Source organism: Solea solea, chromosome 2 (assembly GCF_958295425.1).
Source record: "Solea solea chromosome 2, fSolSol10.1, whole genome shotgun sequence".
Taxonomy (NCBI): domain Eukaryota; kingdom Metazoa; phylum Chordata; class Actinopteri; order Pleuronectiformes; family Soleidae; genus Solea; species Solea solea.
The window spans coordinates 16,847,117-16,860,411 of NC_081135.1; the positions used below are offsets into that span (position 1 = coordinate 16,847,117).

At 36.6% G+C, this 13,295-nt stretch overlaps 1 protein-coding gene across 1 annotated transcript in view; it reads right to left on the reverse strand.

Annotated features, from left to right (window-relative positions):
• LOC131455282 (semaphorin-5B-like) overlaps positions 1–10,165 on the reverse strand; it is a 52,497-nt gene extending 42,332 nt beyond the window's left edge. Inside the window, exons 1-2 of the mRNA XM_058622826.1 lie at positions 10,081–10,165; positions 2,285–2,340 (exon numbers count right to left, since the gene is read on the reverse strand). The gene's annotated coding sequence lies outside the window, so the exon portion shown is untranslated. The remainder of the gene's footprint in view (positions 1–2,284; positions 2,341–10,080) is intronic.
• Between the last annotated feature and the right edge of the window lie 3,130 nt (positions 10,166–13,295).

Genomic DNA, 13,295 nt, shown 5'->3' on the forward strand with positions numbered 1-13,295 from the left:
CGACTTACAGCTACCATCACCATCATATACTTTAATGTCTGACTGATACTGTCCATCCCACAAGAAGCTACTGCAAACTGATAGAAACTATTGAAGCAATCTTGTCATGCATGTAATTTCAATAATAAGTTGCAGAATAAAAAAAAATGCATTTGCATTCAATTATCCCAGTATGAGAGGGTCTTGGGAAACTAAGCTCTCCTTAATCATGTTTTTGTATTTATAATTTTGCATGCATACAATCCTGTTGGGGGCCACACGGTGGTGTAGTGGTTAGCACTCTCGCCTTGCAGCGAGAAGACCCGGGTTCGAGCCCCGGTTGGAACAAGGGCCTTTCTGCATGGAGTTTGCATGTTCTCCCCGTGTGTGCGTGGGTTCTCTCCGGGTACTCCGGCTTCCTCCCACGGTCCAAATACATGCAATGTGGGGATAGGTAAATTGGACACTCCAAATTGACCATAGGAGTGAGTGTGAGAGTGACTGGTTGTTTGTCTCTATCTGTGTGTGGCCCTGCGATGGACTGGCGAACTGTCCAGGGTGTACCCCGCCTATCGCCCGATGTAGCTGAGATTGGCACAGCACCCCCCGCGACCCTCTGGCAGAGGATAAAGCGGTAGATGATGACTGACTGACTGACAATCCTGTTGTGTATGGACATATTGCACCATGTGTAGAGTGGTAAACATATGATTTTAGGTTGAAATGTCATACAAACTGCATACAGCTACTTCCTGGTAAATGCGGGTACATAAAAACACCATAAACCATAAATTATTAACATTTTCCACTCATGGACAGGTCAGAGCAGTGACTGCACAGAAAAGGAATCCTACTGGTGAGCAACCAAGGATATAAACATTGTAGAAACATAAATTCATGTGTGGAGCTGATATAATGAGAGGAAATTCCACCAACTCATAAATTGCTATTGAGATGCTGAGAACTATTAGCTGAATTCTGCAAAAGTCACAATCAGCATCAATATCAGTAATGACAGACAGATAGAAGACACAGTTATTAGAGGTAAGTCTTAAATCTGTATGGAAGCAAGTATCATCAGCATTATAAAGGAATCTGCAACAGTTGTCAAGAGCAAAGGCCACAAACACTGAGTTTGCCTAAACGAAAAGATCCAGTCAGGACCCCTGAGTCACCGCCAGTCAAAATATTGAAACTTACTTCATGACAACATTATCCTGATCGTGGATACTCCACCTTGGAGCCCTATGATTTCCACGATGAGAAATACGTGAACGGAATTGCAGAATTTAGCAATAAAAAAATGGAATCAAATGTTAAACGCAGAATCTTGCAGAATTTGTATTGATTTGTATTTTGTAGTATTTCCATTTCGAGTGGTCGGAATGTTTTTCCCGAGACACAGGGAATGTTTATGCATGTGGGACAAATGTGCTGTCTACAAAGTTACAAAATTCATTTGACTTTGAATGTCTTGGGCAACAAGGAGTCTAAGTATTAACTGAGTTATTCATTACATTTAATTGTCGCAGCTGTTGTGGTGAAGAATCTCGCTATATTACAGACTCAGGCAGTTTGTTTATGAAGATTACTGCGATGCCAGAGGTGCAACCTTTTATCATCCAGTAATGACTAACAGATCACCATAACACTTCCATCAGAAAAGTAATCAACTTCAGACGTGCAAGTCATCCTTGAGCTTATTGGACATATAATTGTGTATATAAGTGCTAGGTCTGTTTACTGTCAGGGAATGGAGGGAGTAACTTTCATGTGCTTTTAAATTGGAACTTTAAATATTGCCTAAGGCTAGACAAAAGGCAAATTGCTTATAAGATGACTTTTACACAAAATATTACAATCCAGAATGGGGTTATTATTGATCGAGGTTTGGCATTTTCTTCTGTCTCCGGCACCCTCCTCTTTCCAATTTCAGCACTTGTGCCTCAGTCAACAAAGGGAATATCCAGCACATACAGAATTACCTGAGCCCCACTGAGTATTAGCATGTCTATGCAACACGTTGCCTTCAAAGCAAGAGACAGAGTGATATACATGGAGAATGGGAGTGAAATGAAGAGGGGGGAGAGGTGAAGGGTCATATTATCGATCATTAAAGACGAAATGAGCATATGCAGAGGAAACAGAGTAACTGGCAGGCCGGAAAAAGTAAGCGAGTTAGACACAAAGAGCAAAAGAATAACACAAAAGAATAAGTAATTGCATCGAAACAGCCATCCTCCACATGGGATACACTCATGCAGAGACACACTACACACAGAAATATACAGGAAAATAAACATACCTGTTTAGCATCACCAAATTGCTGCGAGAAACAAACGAGCGGCTCAGATCCCGATGCTTCACGTGGTGAAAACAAGAAAGAAAGAACTTGTTACACATTGGCACACAGTGGCACGCTGACCAGTGTGTGCAGAGAGGTGGAGGGGAGTGAAGTGGTGTGTGTGTGAGGGGAGAGGTGGGGGGAGCAAAGCATTCCTGTTTGTGCAGAGCAAACTGTTAACTCTCTGAGTGGAGAGTGAAGTGAGTGTGAGCGTGTGGAGAGTCATACTTGCCAGATCTAGGTTTATATTTTATGTAAAATCATTTGGATCAGTAATATCTTATCCTCAACATTGTGGTGCATTTGCACTTCATTTATCATAAATAATTTAAAAAAAACAAAAAACTTTATAGTGGCTAGTTGATGAGAACATTTGTAGACAGCTACTTGTGGGTGAATGGAGGTACAAAAATACACCAGAAGCACAAATAAGCAATTATTTACTACCAATAAAAGGTGGCAGAAGTGACGGTAAAGAAGGTAAAGAAAACGAAAGCTACTGGTTAGAAAACATGGATAAACAAATACATGCAGACCTCATATAATTAAATTATATCAAGTCCACCGACTCATGGCTAGGAAATTCCACCGACTCATAAATGCCTACCAAGATGCTGAGGACTATTAGCTAACTTCTCCCAAGTCACAATCAGCATCGATATCAGTAATAACAGACAGATAGATGAGGTATTAAAGGTACTGTAAGTCTTAAATCTGTATGGAAGCTAATATCATCAGCATACAGAGGAATCAGGGACAAGTGTCAACAAAAAAACATTTAGTAGCTGCCTCAACAAAGACATCCAGTCAGGACTCCTGAGTCACTGCCCAGCAAGAGACGAATGAGAATACACAAATTATAATATTAAAACTAATTGAGCAATAAAAATGGAATCTGTTCAACGCGGAATCGTGTAGCCTCCGACAAACCCACCAGTGTCTAAATTACATTGATAAACACCCTATTTTGTTTAAAGTATGTATGTTTATAACAAACTCCGAAATAAAATGATTTGTCTCAAATTATTAGACTCAAAGCATATAATTAAAGATTACAATGTTTTGTTACTTATTATGTTGTTGTTTTTTGTTAAATCTTATTTTAAGACATGCTTTGCTGGTAAAATAAGTGTAAAATATTGAACAGAATTCAAAAATATTAAATGGCATTCAAAAAATATATAACTAATTTCTTAGGGCAACTTTTGAACCCGAATCACCACCAACATACTCAATCAGTGCAATCACTTTGAAGACAACGTTTCAAATTATAGCAAGTGTATCTGAGGGTGCCTCGGAATTTTGGAACTGAAGAGCACCATAGCATTAGATTCACCACATCTGGGAAGCACTAGTCGCTTATTGGGGTTCTTTTTGGCAGTGTTTTAAACTAACTGACATACTTAAATCGTTTAACCTAATTCTTGTCCGTGTCAACAAGCAGGAGGAACAACAGGTCTTGGTTCTGTTGACAGAGACACCATTCAGGCATGGCTGCAGAAGTAGCTGTCAATCAAGGAGAAAAAGGAGGTGACCCCCAATTCAGAAAATAATGGCACCAATTAATCATATCCACAGAAATACGACAGGCTCATTTAGATTCCTGTTTGCCCAGCAGAGCATAAGAGACAAATAACACATCCCGGCTTCATCCCTCTCATCTCTCACTACAGTCAAGTACCAAAAGCAAACCCCCAGGAGAGGATGAATGGCTTGGTCCTGTGCAAACTTCAGCATGACCTCCTCCAGCTCTGTTTTTACAGCCCGCTGTCACTGCTGAGGCTGAACGATTACAGGCACAGTGAGATGAAGGGGGAGAAGCCAAGCCAGAGGCAAGAGAAAAACAGCCAATGATGAACACAACTGAGGACAGTGGACTGCAGGGAAGGAATAAAAGGTTAACAGGCTGTCATCTAAATCTAGTGACTATCATAACCTCAATGTCTGTAAGATTAATAAAGTGCAAAATAATTTATTGGAGAGTGACTTAAGTCTCAGTTTCAGTTACCTGTGATTGTATTTAGGTGTCAGGATCTTTCTTTAAAGATTTAAGCAGCTGTTATGAGCCGTCTTAGTATTTTTGTATACTGTAATCTATTTTTATTTTATAATTAAATAAACCTTTCTGTATCTGAATTGTACACATTTTAAAATTTCACTCATGAATGACCTTTCTCTCCCATTGCTCATAGACTTATAAGATAATTTAATTCTGCATTTACACAGCAGGTCTTGCCTACGGTATGTATGATATATATATATATTTTTTTTTTTTTTAGAGGACCTGCTTTTACATTGACCCATATGAAATCGACATTTACACTGGTTCACACTCGGGGAGACAAACCACAAAGTCGGCTTGGCAAATTACATAAAGATTTAGAAGGCCAAAATGGAAGTGAAAGTAGTGTAACTACAACATTTTGAAATCCTTGCTCCAAAGGAAAACTTATGCTGCAGTCACACGGGACACGTCTTGTTTTTAAGGACACACAAGTCACACTAAGAGGGGAATATCTGATCCGTCTGCTGAGATGCACATATTTGATTCATATCAGATTTTTTTTCCACATATACAAATGTGGCATGAAACTGATCTGACATATCTGAATCCATGTGCTTTTTTCCTGCTTACACTAATGGGTCATATCTGATTTGTGCCACATGGAAGAAGAAGAACTTACCTAAATTAACTTTCAAAGCATGAAAAAAAACAACATAGATTCATTTTTTAATTTTGCCAACTTGCAGGGAAAAGGTCCAGCCATGTGCTTGACTAATTTACATGTAATATTTACTATACTACTTACTACTTTTAGCACAGTTTCAGCCTGCAACCAGGCCAATCAGCAAGCTCTTGTAAATGGGGTCTGGCCCTATTCATTTCCATCTGTCCATAGAATGGGCCAATCACAGCTATTTATCTGAAATTACTTCTTTTCCTTACAGAGTCTGCCTCTGGACCACAAGTACATGATTCCTGCTTTTCATGCAACACAAAGGACTTGATTAGAGCAACGCAGTAGGATTCTGGTTACTCAATGAGGTCAGCTTTAACACTGAAATCCTGGCTTTCATTTCCATTAAACAGAAACCACTCAAACTGTGTGGAATTTAGGAGGGTTTATTGGCAGGAATGGAACATATCACCCATAAGTATGTTTGTATAAGGTACAATCTTTTTAAAATAAAAAAAAATGCCTCAGAATAACCCTTTTATATGTACTGGAACCAAGAGCCCAGTGCTTTGCAAAGGCAGCTGTCTTGCATCCCCATGTTTCTCCAGAAAAAAAACCAGCTAGAGCATGTAAAGTATTTCATGTTTTGAAGAGAGGTAATTGGGGGAGTTTGTTAAGATGTGCCGTCCATGTTAGGGGCTAGCAGTGTCGGATGTGAAGTCAAATAGATTGATACATGCTTAAAAACAATAAAGGGAAGGGGATTTATCGGGAGACACTAACTGGACCGTGAGGCCAGAGACCGTTATCTGGCAAAAAACAGGTCACAAATGGATTGGACCCGTATGATTGGACCTTCTGCCTCCTTGTGCACAGCAGACACCTTTGCTTACCTTGTTCATGGTGTGAGTGCCATATATATATGTATATACTGTATATAGATATATATATATACATATATACAGTATGTGTGTGTATATGTATACACACGTATATACACATACATATACATATATATTATTAATTCATATAGAATTATTATGATTCTTGTAGAAATATACAAAAGACGCTCTCAGGCTCGCTGATGACCCCTCACATGCCTGTTACATGTGATGATAAATAAATAAATAAATAAATAAATAAATGAATGAATGAATACATGACAGATCCATAAAAATAACATATACATCTTTTGTACATTGAACGATGCAAATCTCAGTTTTTTTTTCTGTGATCATGCGAGGAGCCGCTGCCCCGTAACACAGCAACGTTTCACCATATTTACAGGTAACAGTAAAAGATGGAGTAACGGCCAAGAGCGCAAGTCCAAGCTGCAGCAATGTAAACAACTCTGACTTATTGTAAGTCGCTTTGGATAAAAGCGTCTGCTAAATGACATGTAATGTAATGATAGCACCAAACATGGCCAACACACCCATGATGCAATGCAGTGTGATGCCACAATCCCATTCCCTATTGGTAAGAACTAAACTTTAACTTTAACTGTTAAAGTAACTCTGAGAACCTTCACAGACTAGGAAATTATTGTAAACAATATTTTTAAAGACACTATTTACTAACTAGGATACTTAAATGTGGCAGATACAGACTAACACAAATGAAAAAATAGTCTCTCAATCCAAACCCAACACAAGCTTCTCTTGCTAACATGCTAGCATGCGGCTGTGGACGAGTGAGGGCCTTAATTCATACGCTGTAGTTCTAACTGTCCTGCAATTAAAACTCTTTGGTCAGAAGTATTTTACGCAATATCTGTAAATTAATTTTCTCCAAAAAATCCCTCTTTTTCCTGTTATTGGCCTGTTAGCTTAAATGGTTGCACACAAAACAAGAAAAATAGCAGGTTTAGCATTTTAAAAGAATAGCTAATGTTTTGCAGTAGCAAAATGCTTATTTGAATTTTTAAATCTATTTAATATGGAACATATTGAATTACACACGTTTGGATAAATGTAGCAGCAATTGCTATGCAGCCCTACAAATGTCTCACTTTCTTTTGCTAGTTACTTAATATTTGTAAATTAATTTTCTCCAAAAAATCCCTCTTTTTCCTGTTATTGGCCTGTTAGCTTAAATGGTTGCACACAAAACAAGAAAAATAGCAGGTTTAGCATTTTAAAAGAATAGCTAATGTTTTGCAGTAGCAAAATGCTTATTTGAAATTTTAAATCTATTTAATATGGAACATATTGAATTAGACACATTTGGATAAATGTAGCAGCAATTGCTATGCAGCCCTACAAATGTCTCACTATCTTTTGCTAGTTACTTAATATTTGTTTGCAGTGATATGATTCAAATAACACTCAGATAAAAGATACTGTATTGCACAGCAACCCCCCATTTTTATGCCTTTTTTTGTTACTTTTACAAAATTTTGCAAATGTTAAATACTTCTACATGTTATTGACTGTTCTTGTTTTTCTTTCTAAAGTGTTTTTCTTTAATTACCAGAATAAAAAGTTATTCATCATAGCTGCAACATTTGTTTATCTACACTATTAATGATATGCAGATTATTTTTCCCAAGATAGAGTATGGTGATAAAAATCATACAGTTTATACACATATAGGCTGTAAGTAAGAAATCTAGTGGACATTTGTTTAGCCTGCAAGGATTACATTTCCTCTACAGCTTTAGAGCAGTTAGAGGTGTTGTTTCTTGAATTGCACCCTGGGGACAAATAAAACATTTTTTTAATTATATTGAGGCTGAGAATAAAGGCCTTGTCATTTTAATTCTATGTTCTGTATTTGTTCATGACTAATCTCTGATGATTTCCCTTAAACCACGACCAGCTGCAAAAAGAGGGATACAGTGGTTACCCAACATCTCTTAACCCCAAAACCAGCAAACGACCCCCATCCACAGCCTCATGGCATGGCCCTCAATGAATGCCTTGTCCAGCGCATAGTGCTTCCACTGTGAAACTGCTCTGTGTCATGAAGAAATATTGACTTTTAATACTCCAAACATTCAGCTCGCTCTGCTCTAAACAAGCCTGGGCTGTGTTGATTTTTTAAAACCCCACAGCCACTGAGGTTTACCTTTCTACTGCAGCAATACAAAGTGGACTCATACATCGAGTGAAAACACTAACAAGTAAAAGCATGTATTCTAAATGCTTTAGAATATATTGGAAGTATGTTAATTTGGAAATGTATGACAAATGTGCTAATGACGAGGCATACACTGCAAAAACTGATTTTTAAGAAAGTAAGAAAAGCCTATTTTTTGGGAATTGTTCTTACTTTTTTGCCTAGAAATAAAAATAATATTGGCAACCAAGTTTTTCACTTGCAAAATAATCTATTTTTAAGAAAAATAAATCTGACTTTGCCTTCATAAGATATTACATCTTACTTTTTGCATTAAATACAAGTAAAATTAGTAAAATTCAATATCACCATTTGGTCTGTGTACAAATATAAAACATTCTATACATTCCTAAAGACAGCATAATCTAGTAAAGAAAGACTCATTTTAAATCATTTATTTGTGTGTGATAAGTATTATCATCCATTCCTTTTCCTTGTTTTATGGAACATAAGAGTCTGTAAAGTCAGTCTGTCAAGTATTCTGGCCAAGCAAAATTACCCCTACCCCATTGGCATTCTTAAAACAAGAAAATTAAATAATTGTAAAAGTATTTGGCTTATTTAATTGACCTGTTTTTGTACAGTGTACAGTTGATGATGTGTAGGTAAAGGTGTAGCCTATGACAGCTCCATACTTATCTTATTTACTTTCCACATCTTGCTTATTGACTTAAATAGAAATGTAGAAAATAGAGATTGTGGTTGTAGGAGCTATTTCTTGAACCAATATATAGTCAAGGCTGCTGATGTAAAGGTTGCTGGTTAGAAAGATTCCAGAGAATATATTACAACTGTGGCTTTTGACCAGGTTTTCCAGGAAAAATATAAAGCTAACAACTTCCCGCTAAATAAATGAATAAATAAATGCTGTGCACACACCGCCTGTCCGTCAGCTCCTTTAGCACTAAACTTGTCTCCTCATCCATCTTCCTCTCCTTTTCCACTTCAACCTGACCTCATATGTAACTGTGGAGGTCTGTGGGTAACAAGTTAGGGTGTCCAATTTAATGATTTAATGCCCCTTCCATTTAAGGGTTATATATTAGCAGCAGTAAGTCCTTATATGGGAAGACTAAGAAATTGTATTAATCTGACATTTAGAAAAATTAAATAACTAAAATATCATCTCTGACTGTTAAATAACAACAAACACTACAGATAGTTCCACTATTATCAGTCTGGAACAGGATCAGGCTGATCACAGACAGAATTCTAACTTTTTTCATCAGAAGTCTGAGAAAAAGGTAAGTAATTATGTGGGGAAAAGTCATAATTCTGGGGAACAAGTTGGGAATTCTTACTTTTTTCTAATTATTTTGTTTGGGGAAAAATAGCAGTAACAGTATTAAGATTTTGAGAGTTTAATTTTAATTTTAAAGCTGTTTCTAAATGAGAAACCGCTTTATTGTCGAGTAAGTAATTAAAGTACTAGGAATTTGCCTTGGTGCATTAGACATCACAATATAAAAGTAAAACTTAAATATTTCCTTAAACATACAGTATCTTCAGTATTCCCGTAATTCAGTTTTTTCTGTTTGTTGATAATGTTTCAATAAAGCAATAAAAACAAAGAGTGAGGTTGTGTGTATAGATATAATAAAGGTTTAGTTGCTAAACCTAATAACATACCAGAACAAGAACTCCTCTCCACACACACTGCAGGAGACTGTTACACTGCATCCACATCAATACACATCAAAAGTTAGTTAGGTTAGTTTATTGCAATAAATCTTCATCAAATAGATCTATAAATAGCGCCGAATTGTCGAGAACACACTGAAAACAGGTTTCATTAATGTTTTTTATTCAACAAAAAACAAAACTTTATTCTTTAACAAATTATTGGACGGAGTTCGGTTCGGTTTTCGCCCAAATGGAACAAAACACTATTTAAAAAATGGCGCACTGCCTTTTAAAGCTGACCTTTAAAATACAAATGCAGCTTAATGTGTAGCTTACCTTTCACTTTTGACCGATCGCGGATCCATTACACGCCGGTTTCAGAGACGGAGCTGGAGCAGATTCACGGAAGCTCTCAGACGAGAGGACCAGACTGATGCAGTCAGCCCGCGGATCATGGTAGCAATTGTGATCTTTGACCAGCAGAGGCGCTGTCAAGCCCTAACCTCAGCTCAGGAACTGAAGTCTGTAAGGTCACGATGGTTGCTTCTGTCGTGGATTTATTTACATGTGAACGACATTATAAATGGAAAAAAAATATATTTCATAATAGTTATAATAATAAAGGTTATTATGTATCTTTTCATCGTGCATTACACTGTCAAAATATGGCACAAAGTAGGAGATATCAGTTCATAGATTAAAATAAACAAAAAAAATACTTCTCTACATAATTTGCCATTGACTAATAGAAGTGTGACCATCTGAATTTGATATGGAAAATGTATTTCTGTGAAGTTGTGTCTACTTTCTGTACCTATAAATATGTATGTAAATATGTAAAATGTACCTAATAAATCTCAGCACACATGTTGCAGTATTATGTGAAGATTACCCTCTACTTTATGTCACAGCCTCAGTATGTAATGTACAACAATCATCATATAAAAGACAATATTTAATTGTGTGCTATGTTTCCATTTAAGTTTTACATATACAATATGCTATTCTTTAGAAGACTTACAGTATAAGCCAATACAAATTTTAACCATTAAATGGCAATGTCAGCATATGTGGAGGGCAGGAATAGTTAAAACTGTATTTATCTTAAAAAGCTATACTTTACCTGTGTCAAAATGATACTACAACTACAATAAGTAAATGCTTCATTACAAAATCACACAAAATGACAATTTTGACACTCCTTTTATTACACACACCAACTTTATAGTCCAACCAGTGGGAAATTTGTCTTGGGCCCTTCACCCATGCTGCAGTCATAAAAAAACAACATACAACATGATACAAATACAATACAACAGAAATTACCATATTGTAATGAGTGGTCTAGATACCCTTCCTTGTCAGTCATCTCCTCACAGAACATCCACACATCGCAAATATTTGTGAATTGGAATGTAAAAGGCTCCAGAATGTCCTCTTTTTCCATGTCATCCAGCTCACAATCCTCCCAAAGTTTGGAGTATCTAGCAGCAGACTTTGCCAGTTTCTCCTCTCTCATTTGGACTGCATCAGGCAACTCCACCTCTGAAAACAGCTGCCTGTTTTCTGCAACCATTCAGTTGCCTTCCTGCAGTCCTGGGCAATCCTAGACTGGATTGGAAAAGTGACATTCACAAAACATTCAAAGATTGTTTTGTGCGGGGTGTTGGCAGCGCCAGACGACAATTCTTTGATGAACGGAGTAGTCGAAGGTAACATAAGCCTTTAGGAGAGCATTTAAGTAAGTGGGAGCAGCCCCATGAGGCACTTTGTAGGCTAGCATCAGTGATTTGAATTTGATGTGGGCAGCTAAGCGTGGCCAGTGGTGCTCAATGAACAGAGGGGTGATATGTGCCCTTTTAGGCTGATTGAAGACCCGGCACGCCGCCATGTTCTGGCCCATCTGTAATTGTTTCACAGCACTAACAAGCAGGGCATTGCAATAGTCAAAGCGAGAGATGACCAAAGCCTGTACTAGCTAGGTAGCTTCTTGAAGATATGGGCTCCTTATTTGGAAATGATTGGAAGATGATGATAATAAATGCTGATACCTGTACACTCCCCCATGTACCTTTTTGTCTTTGTAGGTTCAAGGAATAGATATGTCATGCAACATTGCTCTGTGATGAATGTAAATGTCAAGAATGTGCATCTTATATTTCAATTTTTTGTATTATTTGACTAATCTAATAACATATCATTTTCATTGAGGTAATGCTTTTATGTATATAAATTTGCAAATATTGCCATAAATCTGGTTAAAGATTAAATAAACTTACCATTTATTTTGCCATTGTTTGGAGATAACGTGACAACATATTGCTGTTACATTCAGTATAACCAACTTTACAAACGGCGCTACATATAGATATGATTTTCATTCAGAAAATACAGTGCCCAATCCTTTTTTGGGGCCCTAAACTGAATTTGATTTGGAGCCCCCCTCCCTTAGAGTCACCTGTACTTGATTATTATTGACATAATAAATTGCATTAATTATTGTCCAAGCCAGTCTTGTGTTATTGTTTGTTTTCGGTTTAAAAAACCCCCAAAAAAAACAAATACCTTGGAGCGCAGTAAAATCACAAAGGTGGACTACTTTTAATTTACATTTTCATATTCAAAGTGAAGCATTAACTAAATGTGCAATTTTCAGCTACACAATAAAAACCAAATAACTGAAGATAAACATTATTTAGCTATCTAAAGATATCTTGATTTTTAAAACATGTTACAAAAAGTTTTTTCCTCCACACATCGTTGGCCCTTCAATAGACTGACGACCCTCATGTGGAGGATAGCCATAGAAAATGGATGGATAGATGGTTAGAAAGATTACATAAATCAATAAATAAAGCTTGGCTGCCATCTAGTGGGGAACTATGCTCCACATCACACCATGGTTAAGACCAAAAGATCAAATGTAATACCAAGGGCAAAGGTTTGGTTACAAGACTGGTGGAGACACTGTATTAATATTGTGGGAAACTGAGTAGCAGAGGAGGTTTGCACTCTCTGGCATGAATTATATATAAACATATTAAATATCTGGCGTTTATTTACCCTTTCTGACATGTTCCTATTGTTTCCAAAGATGCATTTTTTTCAGTTTTCATTCCAAATGAGCATCATTTAAAGTGTTGAAACAATGAAATGCAATAATATTGACACTCATTTCTACCATTGACTAAAATAATTCCCAGTATGTTTAAATAGTATGCATTGTATATGTGAAAACAAACAAAAAAAAAAGCTGCCATTTTTGTAACTGTATATTATATTTCTACAGTGTGGAGCCCCAAAAAGGACAGATATTTTCCTAATGTCCCTTTAGAGACTATACTACGTTTGTGTTGTGATATAAAATGTAATCAAACTTTGATTTCTGGATAAAACAATAATGTTAATATATAAAAATACAAGTCATTAATAGATATTTAGCAAATGGACAAGCCACATTAAGTCCAGTATAACAAAATACTGAATTGCAGATAAAAGGTATACCACGTTTAAAGGTCCAGTGTGTAAAATGTAGATGAAATTATTTTAAT